This window comes from Siphateles boraxobius, unplaced genomic scaffold (assembly GCF_051911475.1).
Source record: "Siphateles boraxobius isolate OS27281-9 unplaced genomic scaffold, OSU_SipBor_1 1, whole genome shotgun sequence".
NCBI classification, from domain to species: Eukaryota; Metazoa; Chordata; class Actinopteri; order Cypriniformes; family Leuciscidae; genus Siphateles; species Siphateles boraxobius.
In genome coordinates, this window is record NW_027508699.1 from 20,065,196 (window position 1) to 20,084,599 (window position 19,404).

Sequence of the window (19,404 nt, forward strand, 5' to 3'; positions counted from 1 at the left end):
AACCTCCATCCAGAATAACTAAGATCAGCTGGCATATAGAAATCATAAATTATCCATAACAAGCTGTAATAGTAGCGCACACTGTCCTATGACATATCTTTAGCTACAGTAGGCCTATATTTAGAGCAAATAATTCTGTAGTAGGCATTGCTAGTGAGAATGACAGTCATGGCCACCATTCACTTATATGGAAAAAAGATGCAGTGAATGGTGGCGGTGACTACCATTATTTTTGCCCGACTTCTTTTTTGTTCCATTGAAGAAAGAAAGACATAGAGGTATGAAACAACATGAAGGTGACAGGATCTTAGTATAGAAAATGAAAACCGTACTGCCCTTTTCATCATTGATCAGGATCTTTTCATCATTGATCAGGAGCTAAGAACCGCATCATTCATATTTCATGATATGATATGACCCCTGTGACTTGTGTAACTATAATCAGGGGATATCTCAGCATGTTTTGACCTCCCATCAGCTGGCTGATTATCTGACACAGCTATAAAACGTGCATAAACTTATAGCCAATTATAACCAGGTTTATAAAGAATAATGTTATTATTTATTTATTTATTTGTTTCGATCTCCGTTAGCTGCACACGAGCAACTACTCTTCCTGGAGTCGATACAATCCAACATGCCGCTTACAAGACTTTTACACCAATATTCAATGCATTACATTTTGCAAAACAAAACACTAATGCAATAAAAATTTCAAACACTACACCCCTACTCATACATACCTACAAATCAAACACACACATATACACAAGACCTAGTTTAGTCATGATTCTAAGATATGAAATAATCTTTTGTTACAAAAATACAATTTGGCCAATTTATAATGGAATAACAATTTACCATTCGCAATACATTTTAATTTATGATCAAATGCCTTTTTAAAAGGACTTTAAACTGATGTTTACTGTGTGCATTAACAATGTCTCTGGGCAAAGTGTTCCAACCGGACATGGCTCTATACAACATAGTACAACATTATCACCTCTTGCTGGCATTATTGTCTTTTCTTTTTATCTAACATTATGTCAAAGACCAATTTATATTTCTTTGCATTTTTTTTATCCTAATGAAGCATTTAAAAATAAAAATTGTTTGACCTTTTTATCATGTCTCGAGTGAGTTTGTATTGCTCCTCTGTTTCTAATTAGACTCAGACAGCTTTAAAATGTGAATCAATCAAAACTTTAGCTGGAAATAACATTATTCAAGAACCACTATAAAACCAAACCAATCTCTGTTACCTCAAATGATATGTTTATCTCTGTAAAAAGCTGCTTTGAAACAATCTACATTGTTAAAAGCGCTATATAAATGAGGATGACTTGCCTTGACTAATATTTATAATATAACAAGGGTGTGTGAAAATCGCAAGGCCCTGTTTCCATAGTAACTACACCAGAGAGTTCACCAGAACATGCAGAGGACAAACCATTTATCTTAAAGTGTTTATTTTTCATGTTTAAATAGGCTGAGAGTGAAGCTCCCTGAATAAATAACATGGGTAATTTTCTACATGCTATCAACACTAGGCCTATATAGTCATCGAGACTCTTTCTTGAGTCAGACAGGAAGCTACATCACAAATGCTACGCACCTCAGCATTCAATTCTTATCAATTTCACAGATTTTTTGAGTGGATCAGGAAAATATTGCCTCTAGAGTCTCATTTTACATATAATGAATTATAAATGCATAAAGAAGACATGATTTTTATGTGAGCTGTCTGACAGCTCTGTCTGTTAGCGACCATTTTCCTGTCATTGTGACAGATCAGTGAGTGTATTATACCCAGACAGATCTAAACTCTTTTCCTCTTTGTGCTGGTGTAAGGCCGTCAAGATCGGCCCAAAGGCAGTTTCCGCTCCGCGGGTGAAGGTCTGTGCGCGTTACTGTCTTTCCTCGTGGCAAAGTAATTTGATTAAAGGAAATACTTTTTCTCATATGTATTACCTCGTTATTTCATCTGACTCCATAAATGAAAAAGTTTTAATGATATCTGTGCATCATTAAATGTGAGCGAATGTTTGATTATTCTTTTTAACTCTTTACTGAAAACAATGTCAGAGACAGTTGGAATAAAATCAAATGTTTGCAATTTATTATGTCAGGTAAATGTATGAAGCCAATTTCACAATCAGTTCAAAGATAATAAATACAAAACATCAAATGCTCTGGAGTAAAGAGAGAAGATGCGAACCTGACATTATAAAATACATGATGCGTAGTGCCTGCATACACTCTGCATCACGTGCTAATTTGAGTTACAAATCGCCACAAGCCTTTTTCAGCATCTCCATAAATACTCAGACCAAGGGAGAAACCTCTTTTCAAATGTGTACATGTGCTCACAGTGGGAATTTGCATTAATCACCGTACCAGACTTACTGGGGACAGAAGTTGATTTACATGGGGACATACCAACAGCAGTTAACAAGATATCTCTAAACTCTCCACACCTATTACCTTTTTGGTTTACTTATGGGAATGAGACCTAGTCGGTCTCCACTGCTGAACACAGAAAAAGATATTTTGAAGAATGTCGGTAACCAAAAAGTTGATTTTTTTTTCTCATATGGATGTCAATGGCCATCAACTGTTTGGTTACCGACATTCTTCAAAATATCTTCTTTTGTGTTCAGAAAGAAATTCATTCAGGTTCAGAAAGAAATTCATTCAGGTTTAGAACAACTTGAGGGTGAGTAAAATACAGAATTCAAATTTTCGTGTGAACTATCCCTTTAAGTGCCCCATGGGGTAATGTGTATCCCTGATGGGGAATTACTGTAGAATATAAATTTAGAGTTAGCGTTTTAGTGTAGACGGGTCAAAACGGAGGACTAATTAGAAACGATGACGCAGAGGCTCACGCTCGGCTCTCTGATTGGATGTCATACAATGGAAGGAAACGCACAACAACAGCCTGGACTACCAGTTACGTTAGTGCAAGTAAATTCTGCATTTCACAATGCTATAACTGCCTAACGTTACATGCGCCGGAGGCAAGCTATTATTCCAGCGATCTGTGACAGATCCCGTGTGCAGCGGCGGTATCGACCGTAGATGGAGCGTCGGTTTTGGGTTAAGCCGGGAAGAACCAGCGCATGGTGGGATAATTTTATCAATTAAGTTATAGTTCCTGAAGAATGGTGCGAAAACTTTTGAATGTCCAGATCGGCACTCATCAATCTCAGCGAAATCTGAGGAATAGTCTATGGCGTTATTTTTTAGTCAAAAGTTATGAGCGTGTAAGACATGCTCAGGAGCACATTATGTTATTTCACACGCGCAAAAATGAACCTTCAGCTGGCATGATAAAAGTACTCGCGCACAAATTCAACAACCGAGAGGTGTACAGGTAGCTGCGAGCGAGCGCCTGGCATACTCTCATAGGTTAACTCTGCTTGTACAGTGGAATCCTGCTCGCGCGCAGCGGGCTTCTGCTCGCGGAGTGCTGTTTTGCTCGCGCAGTGGATTTCTGCTCGCTCAGCTGATTTCTGCTCCCTCGAGTCTACATGACTTTTGACAATTTGGGGGTGGAAACCAAGGAGGGCACTGACCCTCTTATGATTGATCACTTTCATCGTAATCGCAACCACAGGGACATCTTTGTACCTTGATGGACAGCTCTCATTACAGGAAGTCTGAGTCAAAGGATCTGACGGAGTTTTTTTTTTTAGTTTTTTTTTTTAAATGAATTTAAACTGTATATAAAATCCTTAAAAACTTTGAAAGGTCCTAAAGCACAAAAAATATATGATACCCTAAAACACTTCCCAACTAAGATAAATGGATGAACAAAGACTGAATTCTCCCCTTATGTCATGTTATATTATAATTCCTTACCGTTTATTTATTAAAATGTTTATTTTGCTTACAAATATCCTTATTTTTGTACTAAGACTACATTTATATTCTTGTTGTATGAAGAGCTGCTCCCTCTGACTATATTGTCCTTGTATCCTATTCTAAAGAAAAGGAAGTTATGCAGCCATGTTTGTCTGTAAATCTTGATATTTCAATAAAAAAAAAACTCCGTCAGATACTTTGACTCCGTGCTTCCTGTAATGAGAGCTGTCAATCAAAGTACAAAGATGTCCCTGTGGTTGTGATTACGATTAAAGTGACCAATCATAAGAGGGTCAGTGCCCTCCTTGGTTCCGCCCCCAAATTGTCAAAAGTCATGTAGACTCGAGGGAGCAGAAATCAGCTGAGCGAGCAGAAATCCACTGCGCGAGCAAAACAGCACTGCGCGAGCAAAACAGCACTCCGCGAGCAGAAGCCCGCTGCGCGCGAGCAGGATTCCACTGTACAAGCAGAGTTAACCTGTGAGAGTATGCCAGGCGCTCGCTCGCAGCTACCTGTACACCTCTCGGTTGTTGAATTTGTGCGCGAGTACTTTTATCATGCCAGCTGAAGGTTCATTTTTGCACGTGTGAAATAACATAATGTGCTCCTGAGCATGTCTTACACGCTCATAACTTTTGACTAAAAAATAACGCCATAATAGTCAATCTGTTTCCTGTTTACACCGGCACGCGCATGCCCAGTGTAGGTGAATGGTGACGTGATCCGCGTTTTCAGTCGTTTTAATGTGGACGGAGATCAGTTCTAATACGCAGCTAAAACGCTGGTGTGGACGGAGATCGTATTCGTTTTAATTCTCCGTTTCTAAACTAAAACGCAGTAGTGTGGATGGGGCCTTAGGGCGGTTGCTAGAGGGGAGTTGAAAAGCTGCTCATAATAAATAGACTGAATCTTCTCACTGTTATTTTAAAAACATTAAATACATCAACTCATTCTACTGAAGAATACACAGGAAAATATTGATAGACTTATACAAGTGAAGCAGCAGAAACCATATAAACTACCATTTGACTGAAGAGAATATAGCAATTTCTTCTTTTATCCATTTCTATTCGGTCCTTTCAATATTTATAAACACTGATGCAAAAATGTTTCTCTGTTTTATGTTTATTATCATAAGCTATCATAAAATAAAATAAATTGAACATTAAGCTGATGTCAAATTGCATATATAAAAAACTTAAAAGAATTTAGATAGAGATACAAATATATCCGTGTTATTCCCAGTATATTCAGAGAATATTTCATGATATACACATACAGGTTGGCATGCTAACAAAGAGGATGAAGGTCCATTCTTCATGCACAAAAGGAGCAGGTGTCATTTAAATCCAGAAGCTGCAGGCAGGATCCAGCTGTCTTGTTGAGGATGCTGCAATACAGCTGGCATTAAATGTCATTATAATCATTTATAGTGCTATATCTTTTCAGTGATAATTGATGTTATTCTTGAACATAAGTTGTCATCTTAGATTTTTGCAGATGTTTTTGAATAAAAATCGTAGTTGTCACGGTTGAGTTCAAGCTAAATAATAACTCGATATTCATACACAGTTCAAATACTGAAATATGAGCTCCTATCTGGTACTCTGAATACAGCTGTTCTGTAGTGCGCCAGCATCAAGGCTTTTCAACAAGCCTGTTGTTGTGCAACTCTTGAAAGAAACTGCCACATATCTCAGACTTAGTTATCTTGTCAGTCACAGACTTTTCCTCAATGCTACAGGAGCCAAGAAAAACAAATTAAGACGAACTACTGTTGTTCAGGATGTTCTCTTATTGATATAAAGAAAATGTAAAAATAAATATGCAACAAAAGCTGATTAATTTGAGATCTGAAAATACTTCTCTTTCTGTGAGCTGAGAATGTCAGTGTAATGGATAAATGTATTCTGTCTAATGGGATGCTTTTTATATACCTTGATGTGCGCTCAAAACATTTTAATATGTCTTTCCAAACAATTCAAGTGGACAAAACAATCAGAAAAAATTAGACATTGCAACCCATTGAAGGGGCTGCATGCAAGTCTCACAGCCTTGTTTTCACGAGTAATAACCTGAATACGGTTTATTATCTAAACTGATAGACAGATGACAAAAGTTTTGTGTGATTTTACTGTAGAATTAGATGCTCTGGAAGCAGCTGCTGGCCTGCTGTCTGAGACACAAATGCAGTAAACATTTCTGGTAATTAAAATTATTTGAGTTATTTTAATAATTACAAATATGAATACGTTGAAAATCCATTTAACTGACCATATCAAAATGATGAAAGTTGCCACAGTCATGTCCTTTTTAGTTTTATTGCCATGTTCTGTTGTTTTCAGTCTTCATTCATTCATCATAAATAAATCCTTTTTTAATGACCACAACAAAATGTTGGTAGGGACTACTACAGGAAATTCCTCCTGGGTTAATGACATCACTAACCCTAAAATGGACATAAACCCCACCCCTGGAACAGAGGAAGAGTTGTTATAGTAGCCTACAGCACATTTGTGAGTCTGCTGAAGCTGTGGCATCCATCTTTTCACATGCGCAACACAAATGCAATAGCATGTCACTCTGTAGGCATCTTACAACAGTTCCCAAACAAACAATTTGATATATTATCATGACAGAATATGCTAATCTGTATTATGGTATATCTGAATATGCTAGACTTGAAGATAGTTAACTCCACATCAGCAACATAAATTCATCAACTAACCATTAAGAAACGTCCTGTTGCATTCTACATGTTGTCATTTCTTATTGAGTCTCTCCATCATCGTCCGACTCCAGTTTAAATATAAAAGGCAGAACAGTTTCTGACATTTTAGTGCTTGTCTGCAAGGTAATCAGAGCTGCTAACACACACACACACACACACACACACACACACACACACACACACACACACACACACACACACACACACACACACACACACACACACACACACACACACACACACACACACACACACACACAGACACACACACACACACACACACCAGCTCTTGAAGCTCCGCCCTCTGTGCCGGGAGCAGCAGCTCATTTGCATTTAATTTGCATTTAAAGGGACACACACAAAAAGACACGTTTTTGCTCACCCTCAAAAAGGGACAATTATAACATGCTGTAAAAAATAATCTGTGGGGTTTTTTTTTTTAGCTTAAACTTCACATACAAACTCTGGGGATATCAGATACTTATTTTACATCTTGTGAAAGGGGCATTATACCACCCCTTTAAAACTAATTTTCATGCTGGTTTATTTTACGTAAAATAATGGTTTATATTCAATAGTTCTTTTAAAAAAGTGTCATAATGTTTTTTAAAAACTGTTCTAATTCTTTGAGAATAGTATAACTATAACAATAATGAAGCAGAGGAGTGATCTCATTGGAATGACAGAAAGAATTTATCTAGATGATGAATGAAAAAAACAATCAAGATCTATCCTACTTTAAAGAGCTCGAGCATTTCAAGCCGCAGAGGACATAATTGTATTGCATGCTTATAATAAACAGAACATCGTGTTGGTTGGTGGGGGTGGGACATTGTGGGCCCCCCAATAGATATGGGTCCCCCATACTCAGTCACTTTTCCCTCCACTTGTGACGCACCTGCAAAAGCTAATATATTATTATTGTTAATGCTCTTGATGTGAACAGGGCTTTGAAAGTTTTCAAGGATCCTATTTTCGCCTGCCTCTTGAGAAAATATGTTATACATCAAGTCCCAAGCAATTAATGGGAAGTGCTCCTTGACAACATGCTTGTAAGGCTGGAGGAGGGATGGAGCTTGAGTGCTCGGTTTGACCAGCCAATGATTAGCCATCATGATCATGAGTGTATAGAGTGTTCCTAATCTCATTCATTTTTTATTGATGCAAGAGAGCGCAGACACTATGAACGGGGAGGAAAAGCGAAAGAGCTGCTATGGGAGCTCAGAGCAAAGTTACTGTGCTGTAAAAATAATGATAAGCTGCTGGACATGCATGGTTGCTGTTAGCTGTCCTTGCTTCAAAGACATTTGCTAGACATTGTGTGAAAAAGGCTAAGGGGGTGACACTGTGTTGACATGCTGTATTGTTTTGCTTGCGCCAGCTTTTTTCTCATCCTGATGATGTCCCTGCAGCATTTTTAAACACAAAAACTGTAATCACAGATGTAAATTTATTGACAGCTAAATCAATAAATCATTTGTAAAAATTAATTTATGAGGCAGTGGCCTTTTCCCCTTGACATTAAATTGTACATATGTTCTATGGACATATAATGACAATATAGCAAAAAAGACCAAACATTATTTTTAATCCATACAGCTGTGAAAGAGGTGGTCAGGATGAAAAACTGCTTCAGAGACTCTTACTGCAACAATAGGTGTTAAAGTATTAGCTGTTCAGAGAAAATGCTTTAAAGATTTATCAAAGTAGAGACGTGTGCGACCTGTAGATGTTATACTTATACACTCAGACAACCGTGCCTGTTAATTGCTTTCTGATCATTCTGCCTCAGTGCAAATGTCCTGCTCTGCTTGTTCAAGATGGCAGAAAACATGCACGATTAACCATTAAAAAGCATTAAAATTGATAGAGCAATCAGGCAGTTACTAAACTGCTAGCACTTTATTTGACAGTCCTGTTCCCCATGTACATACTACATATTTATTATAGTAATGACAATAACTGGGTTATAACTACTAAGCCTGAACCTATCCCTAAACCTAACCTTAACCCATGTAGTTACCTTATATTATCCAGTACTTCCTTAACTGTAAGTACATGTATAAGTGTACGTACTGTAAAATAAAGTGCAACCGAAAAACTTGCCACACCACTTCCATGATAATATATATGTGTGTGTGTGTGTGTGTATATATAGACATTCCTATTCAAAATAAAGTGCTCCTTTAACATTAAATAGACGTGTGCTACATTCTGAATCACATAGGGAGTATGACTCCCTTATGACAGCATGTAACACTATGATTTTAATAGCTCATCACTGACCTGTGAGTCAGGTAAAATTGTTACTTTTCATTCCACCTACCATTGCTCCCTCCCACTGATTATGTCCCAGAGGAAAGGAAGCAGGGGATAAGCCATCTTCAAGGACTTTTGGCCATGGTAATTACATCCCTTATGTCAAGTTGCTATGGAGACAAAGAGGAGAGCAGCAATCAGAGCAAACATAGACTGTGTCTGCTAAGAATGACTTTGGTTGAACTTTGGCATCTGATTATAACTGAGAAACAATTATTTATCTGTGAAATATCTTGTGTGATGACATAGCATGGATGCATCGTTTACATACAGCAGTGAAATGTTCTTTAAGCTGCAAATCATGACGTACAATGAGAGAAAAATACTACGCTTTAAACAGTAATGGCCCTAATTTGTCTTTCCAATTGTAAACGTCCAGGTTTTTATGGCCTGCAAGTGGAGTCAGGAATATCGTATTTACGAGCTCGACCACATGAATGACCAAGCGAGTTGTATTTACAAGCGGTTGTATTTGCATAGTTGTTACATCGGAAAGGGAGTGTTGATGCGAAAAAAGCACCAAACCATTTTAATTAATGATTTAGAATTTTTTTAAATTCAAATGATTATAAATATTACAATTTTCTGTGATTTATTTCAATAATATTAGAGGACTATGCAAAAATACTCACAGCTTGTTGACAAAAAAGTAAAGTAAATTACCTTTTTACGATTTACTTTTTGCAAAATATATTTTTACACACACACACACACACACAAACACACACGTTTATATTTATAGTATATAGCAATATATAAGCAATATTAATTAAAACTATATAAAATATAAATTGAATAATAAAATAATAGAAAACTTTTATGACTTCTACAATTATTATCACTAAACATCGGTGCTGGCATGGATGATTCCCATTGGAAGTACTTGCTGCTACCAAGAGTTTCTTTATTCCTCTCTGTCTCTCAAAAGGAAGGTGTCTGTGACATATTTATCTCCTTTGAGCTTGTGTCTGCAAGGTTAGTGCTCAGTGGAAAGACTGTGATAGAGAAGTACATTGATTGCTGTTTGAACTTTACACAGACATAGACGTTATGACAGAAGAGGGAGCAGAGCCTAACGATTGAGTCATCACGAAACAGCCTATCATCTTTGAAGATGGCATGATATAAAAACGATACAAAAATGTTTTTGCTTTTAGTCCATGTCTTGTCTATTAGGCAAAATATTGTAGTTAGCAAGATCTCAAATACACTCAAAACTACGAAGCATGAGATCTTTGGATATAAAGTGGTTGTTCGGGAGTGTGTGTTCAGCGACAGAAGCCATGTGTGTCACCAGCTCTGTTCTTATCACTGAGTCATTCTTTCCACCCCTAGTCTCATTTCCATTTCCATCATTCTTCTCTTGGGAGAAGAATGAGGCATGAATTCTCTTTTGTCCTGCTCATAAATCTAGAGTCAGCTAATTGGGTTAGAGCATCTCAAATCCATCAGCATACTAACAAAAGCCACCACTGGGGAGAGATGCTTTAGTGTACAGAAACAACACTGGGTCTAATTTGATGATAAAAACCAGTTGGGGGAAGGAACAGGAGGCCTTGAATACAACTGGAAAGAGTGTGCATGTAGATGGGTAAAAAAGCGCTCTCTTTGGTCTGGAGTGCTTGTGAGTAGAATAATAAGCTGGCCTGATTTTCACCAGCCTCACAAATTAATTTCATATCTTGTTCTGTCTCCAGGTAGTCTTTATCATCTGCAGTGTAAATAGTGTGAAACAGCAAATAGACAAACACAGTGGGTTGGTTGTTAGCAGCTTTAGTCCTGTGTCGGGTATCACTGCAGTGTGAGGTCTGCATTGTGGGATTTATCTCTTCGATTAGTATCTGTCCCCACATAGCTTGTGACTCTGCTGCAGCCTTTAACAGCTCCTAAGAGAAACAGCTGTGCTTTTAATGCCTGAGCAGGGGAGAGGCAGGGAGATGAGGCATAGAGGAGACATTCACCGTACGCTCCTTAAGCATGTTAGCACCGTACCCACACTGTAACTGGTTTCCGTAATTTGAACAGTATTTTACTGTAATAATATGTACTGTAAGATACTGTAAAATGTGTATACAGTATGTTACTGTAAACAGCAAAGGATTATGGGAAAATATATGGTCACTACTGTAATTCTTCTCTACTGTAAATCAATTTACAGTAGTAAACTTGCCCGCGAAAAACTGACCAATGGCAAGAGAGATTTCTTTTGAATTTTTTTGACTGAATGGTTGAAGTGGCAGTTAATGTGGACAAAAGATGTACCGGTAACTCCAAAAAGGTTAGTATATTATTTCTATTGTATGTAAAACAAACATTTGCAAATGTTGTCATTTATGTTAACAGCAAACTAACATGATTTGACTTTTTGTTTTCGTCGGAATGGTTTTTGGTGCCTTTTTTTCCTGACTGTCGGCCGGATATCCGTCACGGTGATAATATTAACTGGTAAGTAACGTTAAGCTAAGTTATCCGAAATATTCTTTTAGTAAAACGATAACAATAACGTTTGTGTATTCCTCTGCCTCTTTAACTAGCTCGCCAGGCGAAGTCGTCGGGTAATGTTAACCGCAACGAACTAACGTTAACGTGTCATGAAATACTGAGGTAAAGTGAGATAGACGAAACCCTTGTTTAAGTGAGGTTTTTTAAACAATATTTTCAAGTATATGCTTTGATTTATTTTCAGGTTTGTGATCTGTATAATGTCTGCAGTCTGCAACGATGGAGGTGTGTTGGAGCCTTTTCATTGCCGTCTTAACGGTGATAACATCAACAGGTAGGTTAACTTGACCTAAATAAGCCGAAGCATATACTTGAAAATATTGTTTAAAAAAACTCACTTAAACAAGGGGTTTCGTCTATCTCACTTTACCTCAGTATTTCACGACACGTTAACGTTAGTTCGTTGCGGTTAACATTACTAACAGACGACTTCGCCTGGCGAGCTTACGTTAAAGAGTCAGAGGAATACTGAGGTAAAGTGAGATAGACGAACCCCTTGTTTAAGTGAGTTTTTTTTAAACAATATTTTCAAGTATATGCTTTGATTTATTTTCAGGTTTGTGATCTGTACAATGTCTGCAGTCTGCAACGATGGAGGTGTGTTGGAGCCTTTTCATTGCCGTCTTAACAGTGATAACATCAACAGGTAGGTTAACTTCACCTAAATAAGCCGAAATAAACTTATTAAACAGAGAAAAATAATAACTTTTGTATGTTCCGTCCCCTATTTATTACAATTTAGCTAGTTAGGCAGATGTAACAACGTGCACAGTGAGCTAACGTGAAAAAATAAGTTAAAGGAATAGTGCACCTCAAAAATAAATTCTGTCATAATTACTTGCCGACAAGTTGTTCTAAACCTGCATGAAGTTCTCTTCTGAACATAAAAAGAAGATATTTTGAAGAATGTTGGTAATGGAACAGTTTGACTTCTATAATAATAAAAAAATACTATGGATGTCAATGGGGACCAGAAACTGTTTGGTTACTCATGTTTTTTTTTAATATCTTCTTTTGTATACAGCACAAGAAATAAATTAATACAGGTTGTGAACAAGTTGAGGCTGAGAATACATAATTTTCATTTTTTAAGTAAACTAACCCTTTCAGCGACACCATTGTTAATTACATCTTTTGTTTTATTTTCAAGTTTGTGGTCTGAATCATGTCTGCAATGTCGGAGGTGTGTTTTGGAGTCTTGTGATTGCCGTCGTAATGGTGATGACATCTACAGGTGAGTAAGATGACATCAACTAAATTAGCTGAAGTATGCGTTAGTTAAGCAGGCAAACATAATATAATGTAACTGCCGATGAAACCAACGGAAGGGGAGAAAACGGGTTTACCAGGCAGCAGAGTTAAAGTGCTTTTAAATAATCGTCCATCAGTTTCTGTTCTTTATTTTGAATTTGCAGAAGCCATTCCCTCCGGACTGTACATTACTGCTGACGCTCTCCACTAAAACACAGAGGTTGACATTTGAGGAGGAGGAGGAAAGGGTTAGCAATATACCATTATCAATATAGCAAAATTTTGCTAACTAATATTTTAAATGTTGTTTCATTTATTAAAAACTATAAACACCATACAACATCATATCTTACATCATCTTTACCCCTCATGTCGTTGTTGTTAGTAACAAGTTCTGTTATTGTATTTTATTTCTGTGAACTATAATATCACTAAAAGGCTGCTGTGACTTTGTCTGTTTCAGGAGAGTCTGTTCTCTAAGCAAAAACATGGATGCTGACTATGAAGGGCAGAATCATCATCCAGCTAACAGACTCTGGTTCAGCATTAGCTGTCCATTTTGTCGAATGCAGAATTAGGTAACCCAAAATATATATTTTTTTTACATTACATTTACATTCATGCATTTGGCAGACACTTTTATCCAAAGCAACTTACATTGTATTTAAGTTTAAAGGAACACGCTACCGTTTTTTGAAATAGGGGTTTTTCACTGTCTCCCCTATATTTAGATAAGTGGGCAAACACATTTTTGTCTCAGTGCATGCATTGTCTTATGGTGCGTTCACACCAAACGTGAATAGAACATCCAAGTGAGCCTTAGTGTTATTTATCAGTGGAGACAGTTTTCAAAAAATGTCATCTAGTCGTTCAAGTTGCATAGTTCGCCGGTGCTAGGCTAGCGCGAGTCAACGGTATCTGCTAGCCTGCCATTAAAAACAGTTTTACCCACTCCACAGTACACCAAAAGCAAATAAATTATAACGCCAGACTGTCGATGTAAATGTCTGTTGAGAGAATAATGTTAGAAATCAAATTACCCTTTCATCGCATTGCAATAGTTATACTTTGTTCCCTGTATTTATTAGCACAGTCTACAGCAGCGGCGGAGTGATATTAAGTTACCTAGGCAACCGAGCACGCCGGTCCACTATTTACCTGCCGCTGACACTCATCACTACAGAAGCTGTTCTGTGTTTACTTTTCGGCGCAGTACTACTAACCGGAGCAAAGTAAAATTCCGCCGCTGCTGAGAAACTAGTTCCTGTAAATGTAATGAGATCATTGAGATGCAAGAGTAGTTTGATTTATAACATTATTCTCTCAACAGACATTTACATCGACAGTCTGGCGTTATAATTTATTTGCTTTTGGTGTACTGTGGAGTGGGTAAAACTGTTTTTAATGGCAGGCTTGCAGATACCGTTGACTCGCGCTAGCCTAGCACTGGCGAACTATGCAACTTGAACGACTGGATGAAATTGTTTGAAAACTGTCTCCACTGATAAATAACACTAAGGCTCACTTGGAAATGAGCCCCGATGTCCAAAATTCCGAACCACCCCTTTAAGTCAATGTAAAGACGCAATTACGCACGTCTAGAAGTCAATCAACATCAGCCATCTTGCAAACAGACAACCGTCTAGCACTTGCCCCTCCCACAAAAAGCGGATTTCGCCTCCGACGCGCGTCAATTTCGCTTCAAACGCTTGCTTTTTACGCTTGTCAATTTCGCTTTGGATTCAAAATGTTCAAGCGTCCAATTAGATGAGGTAGATGAGAATTTTATGCTCTATTCGCGCTTGGCAGCGCCGCCGGATAGCATGTCCGGATAGCATGTCCTGAGTAAAAGGGACCCCCCCCTTTAGCTTATTCACCGTATCCCCGAGAGTGAGATAAGTCCATACATACATTTTTCATCTCCGTGTGTGCTGTAACTCTGTCTGACGCACCCACCACTAGCCTACAGTAGCTTAGCCCAGAGACTGGATGTAAATAGCTTCAGCTAGCATACTAATCCCAATAAGTAATAAAATAACACCAACATTTTCCTATTTACATGTTGTGATTTGTATAGTCACAGCGTGTACAAATAAAAAGGTCATATGAGACACAGCCATCTTTTAACCATATAAATACTGGGAAATATATTCTCAGAAGGCAAAGCACTGCTACTTGGGCTCAATGATTACCGTAACTCTGAGCTCCTCACCACGGGGCTTCTCAGGTGCTGCAAGCAAATCCCTCTACAGAAGTAGCAGTGCTTCGCCTTCTGAGAATATAGTTCCCAGTATTTTTATGGTTAAAAGATGGCTGTGTCTCATGTGACCTTGTTATTTGCACACACTGTGACTATACAAATCACAATATGTAAATAGGAAAATGCTGCGTTATTTTGTCACTTATTGGGAGCAGTATGCTAGCTGGAGCCGTTTACCTCCAGTATTTGTGCTTAGCTAGGCTAGCGGTGGGTGCGTCAGACAGAGTTACGGAGATGAAAAAGGTATGTATGGACTTATCTAACTCTGGGGGATACGGTGAATAAGCTAAAGTCCCAAAAATGCGTGTTCCTTTAAGACTAGGCGATTTCCTAGGCAGATATTGACTTGGGACTATATTGCGGTGAAGCACAGGCGAAGCACTGCTACTTGGGCGCAGAGATATCACGCAACACCTGAAATCCCCCAACTTCCGTCAACATACCGGCGTGAATATTAGATAGCTATTTTTCCTACAGTAGACATAGTGAATGGCGATGAATACGGCAGATTTGTGAGAGACGAAGAGGATGACTTCTCAAAAAAGTTGAGGACTGCAGAATGGATCAACGCAGAGAAATCCTCGGTAGCTGAGACACAACTGCGGGTACCTCCTCTTGATCTGACACGTTGAGCCTGGTCATCGATGGCAGTACCTTGTCCCACTCGCCACAGCACAGATACTCTATTTCAGTCGGCATAGGCTGGCATATTTCCCCACACTCACACCACCAGTTCGTGTCAGCTCTCATCCTCACGTCCTCAGGCTGTTGAGCGATCGCAACCTCCTCCTCCTGTCGTTCTATTTCCAAAGCATGCAGCTCCTCTTCTGAAAACTCTGGTTCGTAGAGGTATGGTTCTGGATCTTGACTGTCTGAGAAGTCACCCTCTTCGTCTCTCACAAAAACCGCCATGTTTATCGCCATTCACTGTGTCTACTGTAGGAAAAAGCCAGCTAATATTCACGCCGGTATGTTGACGGAAGTTGGGTGGTTTCAGGTGTTGCGTGATATCTGTGCCCAAGTGGCAGTGCTTCACCTGTGCTTCGTCCCAAGTCAATCTCTGCCTAGGAGATCGCCTAGTCTTAATCTGCATTGCTATTTGTACTTGTTGTGAATACGCAGGCCACAAGAAGTAATTGAGTTTTTTTTAATCGCTTTTACTCACAACATGCTATCTGGCAACAAAGGGTTCCAATTTATTATGCTTAGCTAAGCTAGCGGTGGCACTTCCAGACTAAGACAATGAGACAAAAATGCGTTTGCCCATCTATCTAAATATAGGGGAGACGGTGAAAACCTCATGTTTCAAAAAATAGGTGGTGTGTTCCTAATATTAAGTTATCCATTCCCTGGAAGTCAAACTCATTGTTTCAGCATTCTTGCATCTTTCTCTGCTGTTTAAGCTACACAGGAATGTATTGTAAAGGAATGAAGCTTAAATTATTTGAATGTAATGGATTATGAGTTAATTATGTACCATCCCTCTAGGTGCATTCAGAATCAGATGTTTTGCTTTTATCAACATAAAAGTACATGCAGCATCAAGTTTGAGAGTTAGGGCAAATTCTGACAATACCCATCTCAAAATTAATGTATTTTTTCCCCCTTTGTGCTTGCAGGTTTATTCTGAGAATTAACCCTGATGGCACCAAACACTAAAGGCATAGAGCAGATGGAAATCTGGAAAGATCCAAAAAAGCATCAGCCTGAACCCCTCAGTGTTTCTCATCAGAGGGCTTGTCAACTTTGACTGGCAAAATTACTGAAATGTAACAACACAAACTGACTTTTATTGTATTTTATTATTTTAAGGCCTGTTTTGGTTTTCAGTGTGTGTACCTTATTGCCATGCTACAGATATAAATGGTCCCCAGGAGATAAGTTCTATGGACTTTGGTGATTGTGCCTTTTTTTTTCTTCAGCTATTGAGGTCAAGATTTGTAATTTGTACTTCTAAAAACAAAATGTTCAACGATTAAAAAGAATATTATAAGGACAAATGTTCATGAGTTGTTGTAATTTTTGGGGGTGGGGTAAACATGTAAAAAAAAAACAAAAAAAACTCAATACTAATACTGTAAATGACAATACGGTAATATTACTGTAAATCCAAATACAGTAAAGGTACAGTATACTGTAAGTGGAAATACAGTAAAGGTACAGTACTGTAAGTGAAAATACAGTAAAGGTACAGTATACTGTAAGTGAAAATACAGTAATAATACTTAAAACATTTTACAGTAAATTACTGGCATCCAGCTGCCAGTAAGTTACTGTAAAATTTACAGCAATCTCTTTACAGTGCAGACGAGCTCTCACTGACTTTAAGTGGTTTAGAGAAATCATTAAACCAGTAGACACCATCTGTCATACTCTGTCCATCCATCCATCTCCAATATACCTCTGAATTGGTTATTGTAATGATTCCACTGGAGACGAGATTGGCGAACCCAAGTGCAGTATTTATTGTACAAAAATGTGTACAAAATAAACAAAGACTTGACTAAACATAAATTTACATGACATAAACTAACACTCGCCAAACAGTGCGTACACAAACAATACTATACCAGAAACAATGGGAAAATGAGGGCTCTTTATACACACAAGAAGAATGACCAAACAAGAAACACCTGAACACAATGACACAATGAACCAATCAAAATGTGACACATAAGACAAGGGAAGCACAAGACATGATCACATGAGGGCAAGGAAATCACATGACACAGCAACCATGACTGTGAGAAATTACAAAATAAAAGACATTCAACTATAAAAGTGAGCCAAAACCCAAACCAACGTGACATAACCCACCTCAAAAAGACGTCGCCAGACACTCTAATAGCACTCCAACCCAAAACACAATCAAAGAGTCCAGGAGGGTGGAGGAGCAGAGGCAGAGCAGAGCAGAGGCAGACCAGGGGAGGGATGGAGGGATGGAGGGCCAGGCCCGGCCCGGCCCATAAAGGGAAAGAGAATCTGGATCATGACCTGAACTCTGAAGTGGTGGCGGGCCTGGGCCGTGGAGCACTGCCGGGCCAAGCTCCAAATCCGCTGGAGCTTGGAAACTATAGCTCCCCCCAAAAAAATATCCTGGGAAAACTGGGAAGACAGGGGCTCAGGTGAGGGGCTCAGGTGAGCCGACCGTGACGGCTGGAGGCTCTGGCGTGCATGGCGGCTGTGACGTTAACAGGCTCTGGCGTGGCAGGAATGACTTGAACAGGCTCTGGTGTATAGGGGACTTTGGGATTTCAAAACAGTAAATGATGAGCAAGTCAGGATTAAAGCATAGTCTATATATTGAGCCAAATTCCCTGGGAAATTGCTCTCAGGCAAAGTAACTTCCACAGGTAAAGTCCACCACATGGCAAAGATCACAAAACTCTTCAACATAATCCTCAATATGATGGTTACCTTGATGGCAAAGGGACTGCTGGGTTCATTTTGGGGGTCTTCTGTCATGATTCCACTGGAGGCAAGCTTGATGAACCCAAGTGCAGTAGCTATTTATTTAACTTAAATGTGTACAAAATAAAGGATGACTTGACTTGACTTGACTTGACTTTGATTTTGACTTGACTTGACATAAACTTACTCTCACCAAACAGTGGTTACACGAATAATACTAGACCAGAGACAATGGCAAAATGAAGGCTCTTTATACAGGACTTTTTTTGAGAAATTACTAAATAAAAGACAAACTATAGAAGTGTGTATATATATATATATATATATATATATATATATATATATATACACAAACATATATATATACACACAAACATATATATATATATATATATATATATATATAAACACACACACACACACACACACACACACACACACACACATATATATATATATATATATATATATATATATAATTATTGTTTATTTTTTACATTTATTGGCATAGTTAATATTGGATATGGTCATTTCAAATACTTACACATTTAAATAACATTTAAAACATCCCTGTCATCTTTTAACAAAGTTTAAAAACTCTAATGGTTTAATAACACATTCAAATGTAATCAATTTGATCTAGTTTTTATAGTGCAGTGTGCACGTTATAATGTTGGGATGCTTAAATTGGCTAGTAGCATTTAAAATGATAAAAAAATGTATACTGTTATAATATTATAAAAAATATTGTGCTTATATAGGATATATATACTTATATATACTTGTATTGGATTTGAATAAAAACCATTTGTAAAAGCGGTTCAGAGTCGATTCTTTCTTTTGGGAGACAATAACTTTATTTAGGCCTAGTTAATAGGGGCACTTTAATGCAATCAGACATAAAGAGAGAAATAGGCCTAAATAAAAATAAAATAAAACATATTTATTTTATTTATGTAAAAAAAGTGTATATAATTTTAATCTGTTTCTGTCTGAATTGTTTGTCTCTATCAAATGTAGGCTACAGCATATTTAGATTTTATTTTATTTTATTTATTGATTT